The 13,044-nt window shown below is 40.3% G+C and overlaps 1 long non-coding RNA gene across 2 annotated transcripts; it reads right to left on the bottom strand.

Annotated features, from left to right (window-relative positions):
* Window positions 1-358: 358 nt before the first annotated feature.
* LOC145805989 (uncharacterized) lies at window positions 359-7,462 on the bottom strand. 2 transcript variants are annotated; one of them, XR_014348380.1, is made up of 4 exons: window positions 7,386-7,462; window positions 7,225-7,312; window positions 7,019-7,113; window positions 359-528 (listed from the first exon to the last, which is right to left on the bottom strand). It is a non-coding gene; the product is annotated as an uncharacterized LOC145805989 (long non-coding RNA). The 2 variants fall into 2 exon arrangements; XR_014348379.1 differs by having other exon boundaries at window positions 7,019-7,312.
* Between the last annotated feature and the right edge of the window lie 5,582 nt (window positions 7,463-13,044).

The following is a 13,044-nucleotide window of genomic DNA, read 5'->3' as shown; positions in this document are numbered from 1 at the left end:
AAACCAATTATTGTCCAAACTAAAATAATAATTCCATACAAAATATAGAATCATACAAAAATCAAAGCCCTCCGTATACAAAAAATACATTTACTACCAAGTGAAATTACCATTTGGCATGGTATAAATTACCATCGTAATCTGTACCACGGCAAAAGGTGATATATGTACCATGACAAAAGTTTTTCTATAGACCATGACAAAAGGTCATATATGTACGCTGACAAATGGTCATATATGTACCACGATAGAAGGTGATCTATGTACCACGACAAAAGTTTTTCTATAGACCATCATAAAAGGTTATATATGTCCGCCGACAAATGATCATATATGTACCACGACAGAAGGTGATCTATGTAGCATGACAGTCATTATCTGTTGATTGCCAAAAGTTTTATGTATCAGTAATAGTGAACTACACAAAAGCTGAGAATGACAAAAGTATTATATTAGTTCTATACAAAAGTGAAATTTCTTCTCTATACACCAAAAGGGATTATCCACAAGTCCACGCAACAAAGCCATCTACAAATAAATAAATAAATAAATAAATAAATAAATAAATAAATAAATAATAAAACATTAGAATTGGTTACAAAATATTAATTCAATCAACCATAGGGAACATGTTCTAATATGCATTTAAAGTAGAACAATCGAGAAATGTCTTCTTAGAAATAAAAGCATATATATATATATATATATATGTATCATGCAATATTTATTCCAACCAACTGCACAATCAATCTAATATGTAATTTCTTCATCCTATAAATATATAAAGGCAATTATTAGAATATTTGGATGTTATTTTCATAAAGTTGTCACTCTTTAAACTAAGTGTTACGAGTTTTTCAACTAAGTGTAAGGCGTTTTCGGCTCAAACTCCAAGCCTACAGGTCCTAATTACATTATATCAGTTGTCATAGGTCATAATTGTCATGGGAAAGCTGTCCGTGAGAGCCACACAATGGTTCGGGGCCTGTTTTGAATTTTCGCCGCCGACATGCCCTTTTTCGAGTAAGTTTAAGGCGTGTTCGGCTCTAACTCCTAACCTACAGGTTCGGATTACATTCTGTCAGTTGTCACAAGTCCTATTTGTCATGGAGAAGCTGTCCATGAGAGCCACACGGTGGTTCCGGGGCTGTTTTGAATTTTTTCCCCGAGACGCCATTTTTCGAGTAAGTTTAAGGCGTATTCGGCTCTAACTTCCAACCTACAGGTCTGGATTACATTTCATCAATTCTCACAAGTCCTATTTGTCATTGGGAAACTGTCCATGAGAACCACACGGTGGTTCAGGGGCTAAATGAATTTTCGCCCTGGAAAGCCATTTTTCGACTAAGTTTAGGGCGTATTCGACTCTAACTCCCAACCTACGGGTCCGAATTACATTCTGTCAATTGTCACAAGTCCTATTTGTCATGGAGAAACTGCCCGTGATAGCCACGTAGTGGTTCGGGGGTTGTTTTGAATTTTCGGCCCCGGAACACCATTTTTTGATTAAGTTTAAGGCGTATTTGACTCTAACTCCCAACCTACGGGTCCGAATTACATTCTGTTAGTTATAACAGGTCGTAATTGTCAGGAGGAAGCTGTTCATGAGAGCCACACGGTGGTTCAGGGGCTGTTTTGAATTTTCACCCCCGAAAAGCTCTTTTTCGACTAAGTTTAGGGCGTATTCGGCTCTAGCGCCCAACCTACGGGTCCGAATGACATTTCATCAGTTGTCACAAGTCCTATTTATCAAGGGGAAGCTGTCTGTGAGAGCCACATGGTGGTTCGGCGGCTGTTTTGAATTTTTACCCCTGAAACGTCTTTTTTTGACTAAGTTTAAGGCATTTTCGGCTCAAACTTCCAACCTACGGGTCCGGATTACATTCCGTCAGTTGTCACAGGTCATAATTTTCATGGAAAAGCTGTCCGTGAGAGCCACACAGTGGTTCTGGGACTGTTTTCAATTTTCACAAACGCCCTTTTTCGACTAAGTTTAAGACATTTTCGGCTCAAACTCCCAACCTACAGGTCCAGATTACATTCCATCAGTTGTCACAAGGCCTATTTGTCATGGGAAAGCTATCCGTGAGAGCCACATGAGGGGTCGGGGGCTATTTTGAATTTTCACCCATGGAACGCCCTTTTTCGACTAAGTTTCAGGCATTTTAAGCTCAAACTCCCAACCTATGGGTCTGGATTACATTCTGTCAGTTGTCACAGGTCATAATGGTTATGGGGAAGCTATCTGTGAGAGCCACATGGTGGTTTGGGGGCTGTTTTGAATTTTTGCTCTCGGAATGCCCTTTTTCGACTAAGTTTAAGGCGTTTTCGGCTCAAACTCCCAACCTACTGGTCCATATTACATTTTGTCAGTTGTCACAAGTCCTATTTATCATCGGAAAGCTGTCCGTGAGAGCCACACGAGGAGTCGGGGTCTGTTTTGAATTTTTGCCCCTGGAACGCCCTTTTTTCAACTAAGTTTAAGGCGTATTCGGCTCTAACTCCCAACCTACAGGTCCGGATTACATTTCGTCAATTGTCACAAGTCCTATTTGTCATGAGGATGCTGTCAGTGAGAGCCACATGGTGGTTCAGGGGCTGTTTTGAATTTTCGCCCCTGAAATGCCTTTTTTTGAGTAAGTTTAAGTCGTATTTGGCTCTAACTCCAAGTCTACGGGTCCAAATTATATTCCGTTAGTGGTCATAGGTCGTAATTTTCATGGAGAAGCTGTTCATGAGAGCCACACGGTAGTTCAGGGGCTGTTTTGAATTTTTTCCCAGGAAACGCCCTTTTTTGAGTAAGTTTAAGGCGTATTCGGCTATAACTCCCAACCTATCGATCCGAATTGCATTTCCTTAGTTGTCACAAGTCGTAATTGTCATGGGGAAGCTATTTATGAGAGCCACACAGTGGTTCGGGGGTCGTTTTGCATTTTCGCTCCCTTAACGCCCTTGTTCGTTTAAGTTTAATGTGTTTTTCGCTCTAACTCGCAACCTACACGTGCTAATTACATTCCGTCTTTTGTCACAAGTCCTATTTGTCATGGGGAAGGTGGTGGTGACATCTGTATGGTGGTTCGGGAATTTTTTCTCATTTTCGGCCCCTTAACGCCCTTTTTTGGTTAAGTCTAATGCGTTTTCAGCTCTAACTCCCAAACTACACGTGCGAATTACATTTCATCTATTGTCACAGGTCCTACTTGTCATGGGGAAGCTGACCATGACATCCATACGGTGGTGTGGGAGCTATTTTATATTTTTTCCTCTTAACGCCCTTTTTCGGTTAAGTTTAAGGCATTTTCGGCTCTAACTTCCAAACTACACATGCAAATTACATTCTGCCTATTGTCACAGGTCCTATTTCTCATGGGGAAGCTAACTGTGACATCCATATGGTGGTTTGGGGGCTATTTCACATTTTTTCCCCTTAACGCCCTTTTTGGTTAAGTTTAAGGCGTTTTCGGCTCTAACTTCCAAACTACACGTGCGAACTACATTATGTCTATTGTCACAAGTCCTATTTTTCACGGGGAAGTTGGCCATGACATCCATACGGTGATTCGGGGGCTGTTTTTCATTTTTGCCTCCCCTCCGAACACCATTTTTTACTAAGTTTAAGGCGTTTTTTACTCTAACTCCCAACTTACATGTGCTAATTACGTCCAGTCTGTTCTCACAGGTCCTATTTGTCATGAGGAAGCTACACGTAACATCCATACAGTGGTTCGGGGCCTGTTTGGATTTTTTGCCACCCAACGGCTCGTGTTTGCCTTTTTTCTCACATTTTTGTCTACAATTCTTTAATTGTACGTCCTATCGACATACCTCTTGTTCTCACAAGTTTGTTTAATGTAGGGTGAGGTGCCAGTGATGGTCTTTGGATAGATTGGCAGTTGTTTTGCATTTATGCCCCTCGGGGGCTCGTTTTTGCCTTTTTTCTCACATTTTTTCTCTAATTCTTTGATTGTGCGTCCTATCAATGCACCACTTGCTCTCACAAATTTGTTTAATCTAGAGTGAGATGTTCGTGATGGTCTTCAAGTAGATTGGCAGATGTTTTGTATTTTTGCCAACCCAATGGCTCATTTTTGCCTCTTTTTTTTTTCTCACATTTTTGCCTCTAATTCTCTAATCGTGCATCCTATCAATGAGCCACTTGCTATTACAAGTTTTTTTAATCTAGGGTAAGGTGCCTGTGATGGTCTCCGGACAATGTGATGGATGTTTTAAATATTTTCCCTAAATTTTAAAGAAACTAACGATACTTACCTAATAAATAGTGATGGAACAAACTAAAAACAAACAAAAAGGGAACAAACAAAACAACCTATTCACATTAATGTGTTTGGGAAGGGTAAGATTGGGCACACACCTAACATTATTTGATGCTTTGTCTTATAAAAGAAACCTAATAAGAAAAAAAAAAAACCAGGTTTCCAAATTTAGTGTTCTTTGCTGCTCAAAACAAAAAAGAAAAAATTAGTGTTCTCGAGGGAAAGTTTTCCATCCCAAAACACAGGTACCAAAATGTGGATTCCTAGAAAAACTTCTATTTTATTTGGTGGAAATACTAGAATTTTGTTTTCTTAAGAAATGGAAATGTTTAGTGTTGGTTTCCCAAGAAATGGAAATGTTTAGGACACTTTGATGGAAAGCTACACCTTGAACCTTGATGGACACCTTGAACCTTGCATACAAGACAAATCAAATTCAAGATCACATTATAAATGTATAGCGATCCCGGTTGCCCCTTAACTATTCTGCTGTGTTTCGGACTCGGTTCCGTGAAGTTGGTAGTGGTATCTATCTTGTTGTGTCCTTTAATTCCACATGATTGAGTTTTAGGATGTTTTGAACAGGGTTGTTACAGGTTGGTTAGGCCTTGGTTTCAATTCCTTGTTGTTCAGTTTTTGGGCATTCCGCTCGAGCGGGTCTTCTTGCGCTCGAGCGGGTATTGCACACCTCCAGTATTTCGGGTTCCTGCAAAACTTCTGCAGATGTGATTTCTGCGCTCGAGCGGGTTTGTTTACGCTCGAGCGGTGGCGCTCGAGCGGGTTTGTTGGCGCTCGAGCGGGTAGTACTTTCTGGGTGTAAGTTCTGGGAGGTGGAAATTTGCGCTCGAGCAAACTGGTTTTCACGCTCGAGCGGGAGTGCTTTATTCTTGTGTCTTGGCGCTCGAGCGGGCCTTATTGCGCTCGAGCGTGTCCAGAGTTTTGTTCTTGGCGCTCGAGCGTCGTGTTCTCCGCTCGAGCGGGTCATACGTATATGAGTTAGCCGCTGGGTGATTTTAAATCACTTTTTGCTTTTCTTTCTCTCTCCTACTTTTTCTAAAAACCATTTTGGGAGCCTCTCTCTCTAGATACTCCCTTCTCTCTAGGGTTTGATCTAGTTAAAGTGTCCTCCTTCTCTTCGGCTTTTGTAAAAGTTGTGTTGATCGTCAAGGGCGTCGCTTTGATCTGAAAATCTTGGTCTTTGGAGCACTTTGGTTTTGGTCTCTTCTCCATCCGAGCTCTAACTTCGAGGTAGGGATATCCTACTCCTCTTTATGAGCTTTGTCTTTAAATTTTAGTATTTTGAGATGTTGGGGTTGGTTTGGTAATTTTGTGAAAGTTTGGGGGCTTTTGTGTAAATTCACAAGAGTTGGGGTTTTAACTATATAGAACCTAGATGCATGTTTGGCATGGAAAATGTGAAATTAATGTTAAGACATTAATGAAAATGGAACAAAAGGGTTGTAATGTAAATTATGGAAAATGTCCTAATTACATTGGTTAATTAATTTGCATAATTAATTATGAGAAATGAGGAATTGATTTGGGAAGTCATGGGATAAAAGGGTGTAGTTGGATTATTTATCACTCACCTAGTTGGAATGTTGATTATATATCCATTGTTGCATTTATTTTCTGTATAGAAATAACTGCCTTGGGCTATCGGTGGAGGATAGTCTTGATTGTTGTAGACAATGCATGATGATTAGGCAAACTGAAACTAATCACTGGAATGTGTCATTGAGATTGACGATTGAAAGAATACATTAAATTTATGTATTGTGTGATGATGTGTATAATTGTTGTTTATATGCATTGTGTTGTGTTGGAGGAGATAGGGGATGTACTCCACGGTTTAGGGGAAGATAGGGGATGGACCTCTAAACCGGATGTTGTTGGGAGGAGATAGGGGATGGACTCCGTAGATAGAGCTCATATGCTTGTCATTGGAAGTGTGATAGTGCTCATATGCATATCTTTGGAAGTGATGATATAGCTTGTATGCTTATCTGTTGGTGTGTGATATAGCTAGTATGCTTATCTATTATGAAATGGGAAGTGTTTGATATGAGTTACTGTCTCATATGAGTTGTTTGGCCAGGTTCTGAGCCGTGGTTATAAATTGAGAATTGAAAAGAAATGGAAAATGGACTGTAATATGGACTTGTATGTCATGAAACCGTAAAGTGTGATAAGGGAAAGTATCTGTGTTGGCCATCTATCAACTGCTAATCTTTTAGTCATTGTTCATATTTGGTTTAGTATATTTCTACTGGGCTGTGGCTCACCCTATATGGGAATATCATTTTCAGGTACAGGTAGCACGCCACCTCCAAGGACGTAGCTTGGGAGGCTAGAGGCGGACACACTTTTGTTGTCTTATTTCTTTTTGATGTATTACATGTAAATTCAAGCCAAGGGCTTAATGTGTAAATGAGTTAGCACTCTTTTGTTGTAACCAAGTGTTAACTTGGAAAGCTGTAAGCCTCTAGGGCATTTGCTTTTATTGTTAACATGTAATACTTTTGATTATGGAACTCTGATGAATAAAAGAATGTGGAACTTTTGTAAATCAATGCATGTCTATATTGATTGGTTTTGTGTCTTTTTTTTTTTTGAGGGCGTTACAAAATGTTTGCAAATTTATATAATGCCACTAGTCTTTGTGTTATGAAAATGAGAATTCATCAATATGTGTTTTGAAACTGAAATTTGTAATCAGTAATTTATGACATCAAACAACATACCTAGTATTTTTTTCTGTATATGAAAACAACTTCTGCATGGGCCAAAAAGCTTGTGGTGCGCAACCAAATATGGCTCTGTCAATGTATGTTCACATCTTCCAAGGGCAAATATTCAAGTGGCATCAATAGAGGAAAAATTATTTAGTTAATATATAGATGTTTGGAAACAAGACAATTACTTGATGACAAACAAGGACAGTACTTACACAACTTGCTTATTCAACCACCCTCTCATTGACTCATGAAGATTTAATGGAAGATCCCAGTGGTATAAAGTTACAAATGGCTAGATGCCTGCAAGATCATAGTTGCCAGTTATTTATTATTGTTGGAAGTAGACAGAAATGAACAACAAATGACTTCATACCCCTTTCGAGAAGAGCATTAATGATGTTGTTGTAGTAAGCAATCCCTTCCTCATTCATTTTTGTACCCAAACCATCTGCAAGCATGGAGAAAACCAAAACAACTGATTCACTACTCTGGTTTAAATCAATTGGTCATCATGAAGCAAAGGAAACATAGAAATACGCACAATAATGACAACATTATTTCTTCATAATATACAAAAAAAACAACAAGGACATATTATTACTTCATATGTTTCGTTAACAAAGATGAATAGAAATGGAGGGAACAAATGGACTAGAATTAAAACATGCATTATAGTAACTTTGCCAAAAGCATAGGGAGGGGAAAGAACATGAATCTTGATGGTGTCATTAACAGTAGCCTTGTTTGTAAGAGAGTGAAAAAGGAAGAAGAGCAGATAGATAGGCATCCATTCATAGAGCATTGTAACTTTGTGCTAGGAAGGCTAAAGGACGACAAAATGCTTGATATTTCAATAGTCAATTAGTCAAATTAGGCCTAAGATGTTAGGCCAAATATCAAATGCTTGATGGCCAATCCAAATCTTAATTACTAAGCCAATTCATAATCAAATCACAAACAATTAACTAGATCTAAAATGGCACCCTTTGGTGCCACCCAAAAGAGTACATGTCACGCCCTCAAAATAAACCCATTATATATATCATTGACATGCAATATTAAAAGAAAACAATTCATTATCTCATTCATCAGAGTATTACTAAATAAAAACATTACATGTAATATCAAATTAAATGCCCTATTGGCTTACATCTTTCCAAGCCAACACTTGGACACAAAAATATGAGTTCTAACTCAAATACAAATAAAGCCCTAGGCTTGAATATTTATCAAATAAAAACAAATAACTAAAGATAGTCTTCAGAATCCAAAAGCCAAATCCTTCCAAGCTAAGTCCTTGGAGGTAGCTTATCACCTGAACCTGAAAATGATGTTCCCATAAAGGGTGAGCCACAGCCCAGTAGAAAAATACTAAACCAAATATAAGCATTGAATAAAGCAATAGCATTCAATAGATGGTTAACCAAGATAATCAATTACATCATTTTACCGTCTCATGACACTAATGTCAATGACACGTTTCACTTTTCATTATTATCAATATGGCTCAGAACCTGGCCAAACTTACAACAGTGAATTATATATATTATAGTCACATTACTTCCAATAACAACCAAACAAATGAGACTCAGGCTCATATCAAAACACTTCATACTTCCCGTTTGATACACATTTTAGTGCTGTACCAATGACATGTAAAAACACATCAATATAATAAGCACACATAATAGTGATGCTAATGGAGTCCATCCCCTATCTCCTCCCAAACAAAATCCGGTTTAGAGGTCCATCCCCTATCTTCCCCTAAACCGTGGAGTACATCCCCTATCTCCTCCCACACAATATGCAAATGCAATGCTCAATCAATACACGTGTTTTCTGTATTAATTCCATAGTCAAAATTAATGACGTAACCAATGTGATTAGTTTCAGTTATCCCTAATCCACATTCAATGTCTACAACAATCACGACTATCCTCCACCGATAGCCCAAAATAGTTATTTCTAGACTGGAAATAAATATATCAACGATTCAATAGGCGGGTGATTTAAATTATCCGACTACACCATTTAATCAATGAATTCCTCAATTTCATGAATTTAACCATATTTCCCCAATTTCCTTAAATTAATCATACAAGTTAATTTATCAATACAACTAGGGTTTTTTTTCCCAAAATTACCAAAGTACCCCCAACATATCAAAATACCAAAACTTAGAACAAAACTTATAAGATGGAGTAGGAAATCCCTACCTCGAAGAGAATAACTCGAATGGAGAAGACGGAGATGATGACCCAAAAACCAAAGTGCTCCAAAACTACAAACTCTCAAATTAAAACGAAGCTCTCGACTCACTCTATCTTTTTAATAAAGCAACTAGGGTAGAAACACACTAAAAGGTGATGAAACCTAAGAAAGAAGGTGAGTAGAGGGAGAGAGAACTCGGAACTAGGGTTTTAGGATCAAAAGAATGTAAAAAAAAAAAACGTTTTAAAAACCGCTGCTGCGTATTTAAACTGGACAGGTTCGCTCGAGCGAAGCCTTGGTCGCTCGAGCGACCAGACACAAGAAATCCTCGCTCGAGCGAATAAAATCTAGCTCGAGCGAAGAAACACTTCTCTCAGGTCTATACTAGACGCCATCGTTCGCTCGAGCGAAGAAAAGCTGGCTCGAGCCACCAGACACAAAATACAACCCTCGCTCGAGCGACCAAGTCCTCGCTCGAGCGACCAACCCAAAAACTGGACAGCAACACTTGGTTTCCGAACCCAACCAACCTGAAACAAACCTGCCCAACACATCCTATAACTCCAAATGAGAAAATAAAGGACGACAACAACAATTATGCAATGACAGAATATACGGAACCTAAGTCCGGATACAATAATCAAATGGGAAAAGACCGGGGTCGCTATAACCTCCCCCCCTTAAAAGAATTTCGTCCCCGAAATTAAGCATAGGTTTTTGAAAACAGTTTGTTTTTTTTTTTTTTTTATAATTTGACAATACAATAGTAAACAACTTGACCCAATACTGGTCATTTCATCTCTTATCAAGAAACGTCTCATAATGTGTATATAAAACAACATATATTACAATCCGCATTAGTATTATGTATTTTTCCTTTCAATTTCAACAGTTTTCAATATCATATTCAATTTTATGACAGAACTCTAATTCAACAATATATACACTATATTCAAGTTACTAAACTTCCATCATGAGGCAAGTTCCATAATATTTCCATTAACCAAACATCCTCAATGTTTTACAACTTAAGACATATATAAAGCTCTTAAGTTCAACAATATTACAAAATCTAAATACAAAATTACAAATCGATAAACATGTCCGGGTATTTCTCACGGACTTCCAACTCACGTTCCCAAGTGGCTTCCTCCACTCCGTGATGCTTCCACAGGACTTTCACCAAAGGGATGGTTTTGCCTCACAAAACTTGGTCTCGCCTATCCAAGACCCGAACCGGTCTCTCCTCATACGAAACATCCTCGTCAACCACTAAATCGGTCCAATCCAACACATGTGATGGATCCGGCTCATACTTCCGAAGCATACTGACGTGAAACACGTCATGTACTCCAGAAAACTGCGGTGGCAAAGCTAAATGATAAGCAGCCTCGCCAATCCTCTCAAGGATCTCAAAAGGACCAATGAACCGAGGAGACAACTTCCTGCTCTTCCCAAACCTCATCAATCCCCATCTAGGTGATATCTTCAGGAAAACATGATCACCCATCTCAAACACCAAAGGTCTCCTCCTACGGTCGGCATAAGATTTCTGACGACTCTGTGCTGTAACAAGCCTCTTACGGATAAGCTCAACTTTCTCCGTCGTTTCCCTCACCAACTCCGGACCCAACAGAGGTGCATCGCCCACCTCGGCCCAACAAACAGGAGATCTACACGGTCGGCCATATACGGCCTCAAATGGTGCCATACCGATACTAGACTGGAAACTGTTGTTGTAGGCAAACTCCACTAACGGCAAGTGCCTCTCCCACGACCCACTAAAGTCTAGAACACAACCCCAAAGCATATCCTCAAGGATCTGAATAGTACGCTCGGACTGCCCGTCAGTCTGAGGATGATAAGCCGTGCTAAAGGTCAACTTAGTGCCTAAGGCACTCTGCCACAACCTAGCAGTAAAACGAGGATCTCTATCTGAGACGATCATCACTGGGACCCCGTGCAACCTCACTATATCCCGAATATATAAGTCGGCCAAGTGTTCGACTGAATCTCTAACGCGCATAGGAATAAAGTGCGCCGACTTAGTCAACCGGTCTACAACTACCCAAATAGCATCACTACCCCGCTGAGTCCTCGGGAGACCTACAACGAAGTCCATAGTGACATGCTCCCACTTTCACTCGGCAATAGGCAAGGGTTGTAACAAACCCGCTGGCCTCTGATGCTCGGCCTTCACTTGCTGACAAGTAAGGCACTTAGACACGAAAGCTGCCACATCTCTCTTCATACCCCGCCACCAAAACTGGCGACCTAAATCCCGATACATCTTAGTGCCTCCCGGATGCACCGCAAGGCGTGAATGATGAAACTCTCGGAGTACCTCCTCTCAACAAAACTCCGGCACAAACAGACGGTCTCGGTATATCACACTAAGGTCGGGATACACCGTCAAACCCTTCTCAACCTTCCCACCGAAAATCTTCTCACGGAGGGATTCTACCTCAAGGTCACCCCTATGAGCCTCTAACACTCGAGTCACAAGTGTAGGCTGTGCAACAACAGAGAACAAGGCCGCAGCCTCAACGGATTCGCCCAGAAGTAAATCAAACTCCCCAAGTGCACCTAATATCTCCCATTCCCGGATGGCTATACTAGCTATGTCACCAACAGATTTCCTGCTAAGGGCATCGGCCACCACATTGGCCTTCCCCGGATGATAATGCAACTCGAAGTCATAATCCTCAATAAACTCCATCCACGTCTTCTGCCTCAAGTTCAAGTCTTTCTGTGTAAACAGATATTTCAGACTTTTATGATCCGAGAATACCTCGAACCTCTCACCATAAAGATAATGCCTCCAAATCTTCAAGGCAAATATCACAGCTGCTAACTCTAAATCATGCGTAGGGTAATTCTTCTCGTGAATTTTCAATTGACGTAAGCCATAGGCAACTACTTTCCCTTCTTGCATCAACACACAACCCAGACCCTCTCATGAGGCATCACAATAGACTGCATAACCCAACCCTCTCTCCAGAATAATCAAGACTGGAGCGGTGGTCAGTCCAACTTTCAACTCCTGGAACGACTTTTCACAAGTCTCACTCCATACAAACTTGACTCCCTTTCGAGTCAATCTAGTCAAAGGTGAAGCTAACCTGGAGAAATCCTTCACAAACCGGCGATAATACCCAGCTAACCCCAGAAAACTGCGGATCTCAAACACACTCTTAGGCTGTGCCCAATCTTGCACTGCCTCAGTCTTGGATGTATCAACAGACACCCCTTCCCCAGAAACTACATGGCCTAAGAACTTGACTTCTTCTAGCCAGAACTCACACTTCCCAAACTTAGCATAGAGCTTACGGGCTCTAAGTAACTCAAGCACCACTCTCAAGTGTTCCTTGTGTTTCTCCTCTGAAGGTGAATAGAGAAGGATGTCGTCCACGAATACGACTACAAAACGATCTAAAAATTCCCGGAATATCCAGTTCATCAAATCCATAAAAACTGCCGGTGCATTGGTGAGCCCAAATGGCATCACCAAAAACTCATAGTGGCCATACCGCGTACGGAATGCCGTCTTCGGAATATCCTCCTCCCTGACTCTCAACTGATGATAACCCGATCTCAAGTCTATCTTCGAGAAACAACGGGAACCCTTCAACTGATCGAACAGATCATCTATATGAGGCATAGGGTACTTATTCTTAACCGTAGCCCGATTCAATTTCCGGTAATCTATGCAAAGTCTCAAAGCACCACCTTTGTTTTTAACAAAGAGGGCCGGTGCTCCCCATGGCGAAACACTAGGACGTATAAAGCCCTTATCTAGCAACTCCTGGAGTTGGATCTTC

This window comes from Camellia sinensis, chromosome 13 (genome assembly GCF_055761805.1).
Source record: "Camellia sinensis isolate YWXY chromosome 13, ASM5576180v1, whole genome shotgun sequence".
Lineage (NCBI taxonomy): Eukaryota > Viridiplantae > Streptophyta > Magnoliopsida > Ericales > Theaceae > Camellia > Camellia sinensis.
Note: the sequence above shows the minus strand (reverse complement) of the source record. Positions and strands in the feature narration are given on the sequence as shown.